The 7,004-nt window shown below is 47.4% G+C and overlaps 1 pseudogene; it reads left to right on the forward strand.

Moving 5' to 3' along the window:
- The first annotated feature begins 2,980 nt into the window (after nt 1-2,980).
- On the forward strand, nt 2,981-3,075 carry LOC117084747 (annotated as a pseudogene).
- The last annotated feature ends 3,929 nt before the right edge of the window (nt 3,076-7,004 follow it).

Raw genomic sequence — 7,004 nt, forward strand, 5'->3', positions numbered from 1 at the left:
CAAGTGATCCACCTGCCTCAGCCTCCCAAAGTGCTGGGATTACAAGACTGAGCCACCACACCCGGCCTGAAATTGTATTGTTTATCATTGATCATCTAGAACTGTTTCCGTTTCACCACTCATTGTAACATGTGGAATTTTGAGATTATTGTCAAATGATAGAACATCAAATGATGGAACATTATCATTTTCTTCCGTATATAACTAAGATTTAGGACATTTCAAATTTCCTTGTGCAGGAAGTAATCTTAATTACTCTGGGCTGATGACACTTATGGCCGTTTGTCTTTGGTGTCCCCATCGTAGTGATGCATCATGAGACATGTTATCATCTGTGGAGGGAGCTGTGGCCACTGCACAGATTCCCTCTTCAGGCCAGCACAGACGTCCTTCAGCTGCTGGGGATATCAGATTGGCTGAGGCCACATTTCGGACGAGCTTCTCCCAATCCTGCCATCCTCATTTCCTCACACGTCTGTCCTGAGAGCATGCCACAGTCAGCCTCGGGCCCACAACTTTTCATTTCATGGTCAGCCTCCAAGGAACCCAATCTAAGACAGCTTCAAAGATGTCAGCATTTTTTATCAAAGTAGCAAGAAATGTAAAGCTTTTCCCAGTGAGTGAATATGCTTTACTTCCCTTTAACAACAGGATTACCAACTGGTCCAAGGGCCTTTATTTCTACCTGCATTTCCTTTCTTCTTCTTAAAAAATTACTACTTTTGGTATGCTCTGAAATGGTATTATGCTTATAGGCTACGAACATGAAGTTTAAGAATTTCTGAAGGGTGAGACTCCATTTTAAAAGAAAATAGTATGGTGTATTTAGAGTTGCATGTACTGCATGATATTTCTGACCATGAGAACTGAATTCTCCACTTAAAATTGTATGTCTGATGATGGGAAGAATTTTCCATAGGCTATCTTCTGGTTCCGTACCTTACAAACCTCTGTTCTCTTCCACTAACCACGTACACCTTGCAATATGACCTATCATTACCTTCAAGTCATGACACTAGGTGAGTTGGAGGTGAGAGTGTTCCTAAAAGCCATTCTGACATCAGGACAGCTAGCGATGAATTAAGTATATTCAGATGTGACTCTGGGCAGGTGCAGTGGCTCACGCCTATAATCCCAGCACTTTGGGAGGCCGAGGTGGGTGGGTCACTTGAGGTCAGGAGTTTGAGACCAGCCTGGACAATATGGTAAAACCTTGTCTCTACTAAAAGTACAAGAATTAGCTGGCTATGGTGGCAGGTGCCTATAATCCCAGCTACTCGGGAGGCTGAGGCAAGAGAATCACTTGAACCCGGGAGGCGGAGATTGCAGTGAGCTGAGATTGTGCCACTGCACTCCAGCCTGGGTGACTCCATCCTAAAGAAAAAAAAAGAAGTGACTGTGAGCAACTTACATCTACCCAACCAAACCAAAACCCATCTCCCCCTTAAGCAGATCCTAAAAATGCCCACAACGACTCCAAAGTCACCCAACCATGTGACATGTATAGTGGAGAGAACCTGGGATTGAAACTATCTTATTTTGCAAAATTTACAAAATGTGTAAATTGCTAGAACTCCTCCCGGCTTTGGAAGTCACCTGTGCAAGCGTGGGATCCTGAAGCTTAAACTTCGCCAGCGTCACTACAAATCCAGCTCTGCCTGGGTCTCTCCCTGCAAGGCTGCCTCCAGCTTGCTGTGCCCTTGGACTGAAGTCTTCTGCTCCTTCTAAGTCAAGTTGCTCTGCAGGACTCTCTGTTCTGGTCTTTGTCTCTTTGTGCCTAGAGGTGATAACACCTTGGCTCTTACTGAGACCAGTTAACTGCACTATTCTTTGTGGTTTCCCTATGATCACACCTTTGCAAATAAACTATTCTGGAACGATCCCATTTTAATTGTGTCCTCTGTTTGCTGTTGGGACTCTGACTGGTCATCACTCACTCTTCCCCAACAAACACCCCTATTTCCCTCAAGCTGCCCCAACTCTTTCCCTTCCTCAACCCAACCCCAGCTTATACCATCTGCCTCCCCAGAATGTTCTAAGCAAACCCTGCCCATTCCTCCAGGCCCAGCTGATCCTGTCCTCCCCAGCCAGAGTGGTGTTGAGGAAACCCTGCTGGCTGAACGCATATTTGAACATTATCTGGGCAGTGTCTGCCTGCAGAAGCTCCAGAGAAGGAGGAGGGGTTCCTGAAGATATCGATTTTATAATCAGGCCTCAGAGAAAGAGGCTCTTGGCAGCCTCTTTCCTGGAGACCAGAATCACTGCTTACCCCACCACGGAGGGAGACCCTGTCAAAACGAGGGAGGTTCCTTCCCTCTCCTGGGTGAGGGGCTGGGATTCCCTCTGTCTGTGAATATGGGAGTGATTAAAAGGGAGACTGGCTGAGTGCCTTACACAAATCATTTCCAGCCACAGCACCCGAGGGACACTGCAGGAATGCAGGGCGGAACACAAATGCATCCTTCCTGCTGGGCCTGGCTCAGAAGAGAAAGTCATGTCAGATCCAGAGAAGGGAGCTTCTGGGAGAACAGTGGGCAGAAGGGCAGTCATCCCAGGCAAGCAGAGTCCAGGGCTCCTCCTCTCAGGCTCCATGAAGTGTAACTCATTCAGGAAGAGATGGGAAACAGCCTCTGCCCAGGTTAATGGGAGCACGTCACGACCACCTCGCAGAAAAGGAGACTGGGAAAAGAGTAGGACCCAGGCCTTTTCTTCCACAGGGCAGAGCAGTCTGGGGAGGCTTTGCTGCTGCCCAGGCAGGAGACAGCCAAGGGGCCATGTATATTCCTGCGGTAAAAAAAATGGAGGCCCAATTTTGGCCACAGAGGCGATTCCTATCCCAGAGAGTGCAGGAACTCTGCTGAGCATTGGGGGTACTTCGGGGAAAGTAGAATGGAGCATGGGACCCACCTCTCCGCTCTGACTTTCTGAGTCTTGAGCCCCAAAATGTAGGTACTTTCAAACAAGAAAAGTACCAAGAAAGACTCTTTTGTAGTTTGTAAGTGTGATGGTTAGGCTTGAGAGGTGCCTCCCTCAAACCTTTGCAGACATTGTCATCAGCACGTTACCTGCCTGATGTGAAAAAGAGAAAGAAAAAAAGGCAGCAAATATCTGGGAATTTTCTTTCACTGGTTGCTTTTAAATGCTTTAAAATTAAGAGACATTTTTATCCCTTTCATAAAACTGGAAAGCTATGCCGGTCTAAAGGTAAGGAAGGGGGCTGGCATGGTGGTTCATAACTGTAATCCCAGCACTTTGGGAGGCTGAGGCAGGTGGATCACCTGACGTCAGGAGTTCAAGACCAGCCTGGCCAACATGGTGAAATCCTATCTCTACTAAAAATACAAAAATTAGCCATGCGTGGGGGCGTGCGACTGTAATCCCAGCTACTCGGGAAGCTGAGGCAGGAGAATCACTTGAACCCGAGAGGCAGAGGCAGTGGTGAGTCAAGATTGTGCCACTGCACTCCAGCCTGGGTGACAGAATGAGACTCTCTCAGAAATGGAAAACAAAAAATAGAAAAATAAAGGTAAGGAAGTGACTGATTACCTCTTGGTTCCCACGTAAGTGTGTGGGCATGGGCGATGGTAGTGGTGGTCATAGTCAGTGGAACATGTGTGTAGATACAGATATAGATGTAGGTGGAAAGAGAGATACAGATATATGTCACAGTCAGTGAAACTTAATATTAAACATTCGTGGAAAGAGCTGTCAGTGCTGACCACAGCAGTTGATCTGTGACCTAGACCAGCCTCTACTGCTAAAATTATTGTGACCTTAAGCAAGTGAGTTTCCTATTCTGAGCCTAAGTGTTGTCGTGTATAAATGAGGTAGTTGCACTAGATGATATTACTATTGTTTCTGCCGGGCACGGTGGCTCATGCTCATAATCCCAGCACTTTGGGAGGCTGAGGCGGGCAGATCACAAGGTCAGGAGTTTGAGACCAGCCTGACCAATATGGTGAAACCCGTCTCTACTAAAAATACAAAAATTAGCCGGGCATGGTGGTGGGTGCTTATAATCCCAGCTACTGGGGAGGCTGAGGCAGAAGAATCGTTTGAACCCAGGAGGCAGGTTGCAGTGAGCCAAGATTGTGCCATTTCACTCCAGCCTGGGCGACAGAGCGAGACTCCTTCTAAAAAAAAAAAAAAAAAAGATGTTTCTAGTAAAAACAATTGCAGTCCATTAAGAGAGTAAACAGTTTTTAGTGCTCCCATTAGGTAAGTGTGTTCTGCTTTGTGCAGCTCTGTAAGAAAGCCAGGAGCCATAATACTTGGGTTCCCATGTTGACTCTGACTGTTTCCATCTGATGAGCTTGGATAAAGACAACATGTCTCTTTGAGCCTCAGTTTTGGGAAAGATGCATCACTTCTCCAAAGCTCATGTGCTCAGATCTGGTCTCTCATTCCCCAGAGAAAGGCTTTGTGGTGCAAAAACCAGAATGTCTCGGGTCTCAGTTTGTCACTTCCAGCTAAAGAGACAGGTATTTCTGAGCCTTTTCCCTTAGGCACCCTATCACAAGTAATAAACATTAGTCCATCCTGTGTTCTGACTTAAGAGGCACCTCAAAATAGAATCCGCTGGGGCTTCATGGAGCATAAATGCACAGCAGAAGAATGCGTCTTGGGGTTTTCTGCATGTAAGCTCCCATCACCTTCTTAAGCTGAGTCACAGTCCCTGACCACATTCTCCTCTTGGATGGCTCAAGCCGGCCAGACTAGTTATGGGACCATTTGGGAGAGAAGACCCATTTCCTTCTGGCAGTTTTCCATGATCTTGAATTCTAGAACCAAAAAGAATACCCCACTGAGTCTCAATTCCTCAGATTGTGTCAAGGCCACCCCTCCTGCTGATTTATTGGTGACAGAACATGACACATAACGTCCTTAAACACAGGAGCTGGAAAGAGGGGTGTTTCCATGAGGCAACGGGTGAAATCGGTGGGTATGAAGGCCTTGTCTCAAAGCACTGGCTTTGGATCAGGCAAACCCAGATGTGATTCTCAATGGATTACTTTCTAGCTGTGTGAGCTTGAGTAAGTTACTTAACCTCTCTAAACCTCAGTTTCCCCCTCTCTAAACATCTACCTCTCAGCATGATCATGAGGTGTAGACACACTATCTAAAGAGTAGTAGTCTCAGTGCACGGGCTTGCATGTATCTGGGGCTCAATAAATTCTAGCTCCGCCTCCCTTCTCCTTCCTTTCACAAAATAATATTAGAAACATGACAAGTTGATGACTGTTTGTTTGGTAGCATCATGGAGCCATCATATCAGACCTGTACCTAACTCTTCAGGCTGTTATTATCCCCCAACCCCTTATCTTGTCTGATCTAGTCATAGGTCAGAGAACCACCCACCCATTCTCAAATCACACCCTACACTGTGCCATTGTGTTCCCAATTCTTTGCCTAGACTGCCCTCCCCAATCTCCACATGCCCAGGTATTTCTCATTTTTCAAGGCCCAGTTCGTCTATTTCTGTCTCCCCATGACCCTCAATACTGGCAGCAAGGCCCTGTTCAAATGCCATGTTATGTGGGAAGCACTCCCTGAATTCTAATTGGAAATAAACGCTGCCTCTTCTAAGTGAACACAGAGGTTTTGCTGTGCCTCTCGTCATTTTTCCCTGCTATAATAAAGAAGTAAGAATATTGGCCCCTGTCCCTCCACCAGCTGACGAGGAAGCTGTTTGAGAAGGATCAACATTGCCAATGCATCATCCTGGAAACCCTCGGGAGGAAACCCTGGACAGAGAAGAAACCCAGCAAATACTATTGACTGAATAAACAAATGGAGATTAATATATTTGGAGATGCTGAGAAAGAGAAACTGTACCCTTCAGACAGGGAGTAGAAGGGAAAGAGAAGTTACACTGTCTGCGTACCTATTGTGTGAGATGGATATCGCGGTTCATAGTTACAGAGGAAGAAGATGAAGCTCGTAGAAGCTAAGTAATGAGGTTATGCAACCATTAATGGGCACAGCTACGAGCTGGGCACCGTTCCCAGAGCTGTGCACATGTCGTTTCTTTAATGCCCACAACAACCGTATGAAGCAGTCCTACTCCCATTTTGTAGATGAAGAAGCTGAGGCTCGAAGAAATTAAGTAGGGAACCGAAGTTGACAAAGTTCATGGAGTGAGGGCTGTCGGTTTATACCCAGCACATCAGACGTGGATAACTGGTGGGCACTTCGTTTTCTTTAACTGATCATTTTGTCCCCTAGAATCCCAAATCTCACGGAAGAGCAGGAAACAAACAAACAAAACCTTGTCAAGTCAAAGATCTGATGGTTTTTGCAGGGAAAGGGAGGTAAAAGAATTTCGAGTTTGGTTTTTTCCATCGTCTATTTCTTTTGAACAGTGCTGCGTTCCAATAATTCAAGGCTCAAACTTCCTTCCAGGCCTGTTTGTCCTCTGAGCTTTCCCTCCTTCCCACCTCCCCGCAGGAAGGCTAGTCCTTGTCCTGTCCCCTGGGTTCTCGCCACCTTAGGAGGGGAAGTCCCTTGTGTGCCTGCTCCCCGTGGCCCAGTTCACACCTGTAGCTAAAGTCCATGCCAGAGGACATGTCTGTTCTCTTGGCCCTGGGCTCATCTAAGGCCTGGTGTTCACCGCCTCTCCCCCTGCTTTTTGCTGCTGGTTCTGTGGCACCCCAGCTTTTCCTAGGACAGCCGACCTGGGCCTCCACCTGGGCCTCCACCTGGGCCTTGTGGTGCTGGCAATCTTCACAGCGTCTGCTGTGGGTCACTTCCCCCCTACCATAGAGGCCTGTGGCAGGCCTGCTGCCCTCAGCTGACCTCTCAGTGACCTGCTTTCCCCACTGGGCCCTCAGAGGCTTCCAGATCAGGCTGGGGAGCACAGAGGTAAGGCGTAGTCCCACCTCAGGCCAGCTCTCTCCACCCCAGGTCATGGCAGGGCAGTCTCCTCCCAGGATTTCTTTAGCAGGAGTGGGATACAAACTACTCTTGGGAATTCCCCCCTCCCCACCCGCTGAACTCACTTCTGT

Source organism: Trachypithecus francoisi, unplaced genomic scaffold, assembly GCF_009764315.1.
Source record: "Trachypithecus francoisi isolate TF-2019V2 unplaced genomic scaffold, Tfra_2.0 Lachesis_group0, whole genome shotgun sequence".
NCBI classification, from domain to species: domain Eukaryota; kingdom Metazoa; phylum Chordata; class Mammalia; order Primates; family Cercopithecidae; genus Trachypithecus; species Trachypithecus francoisi.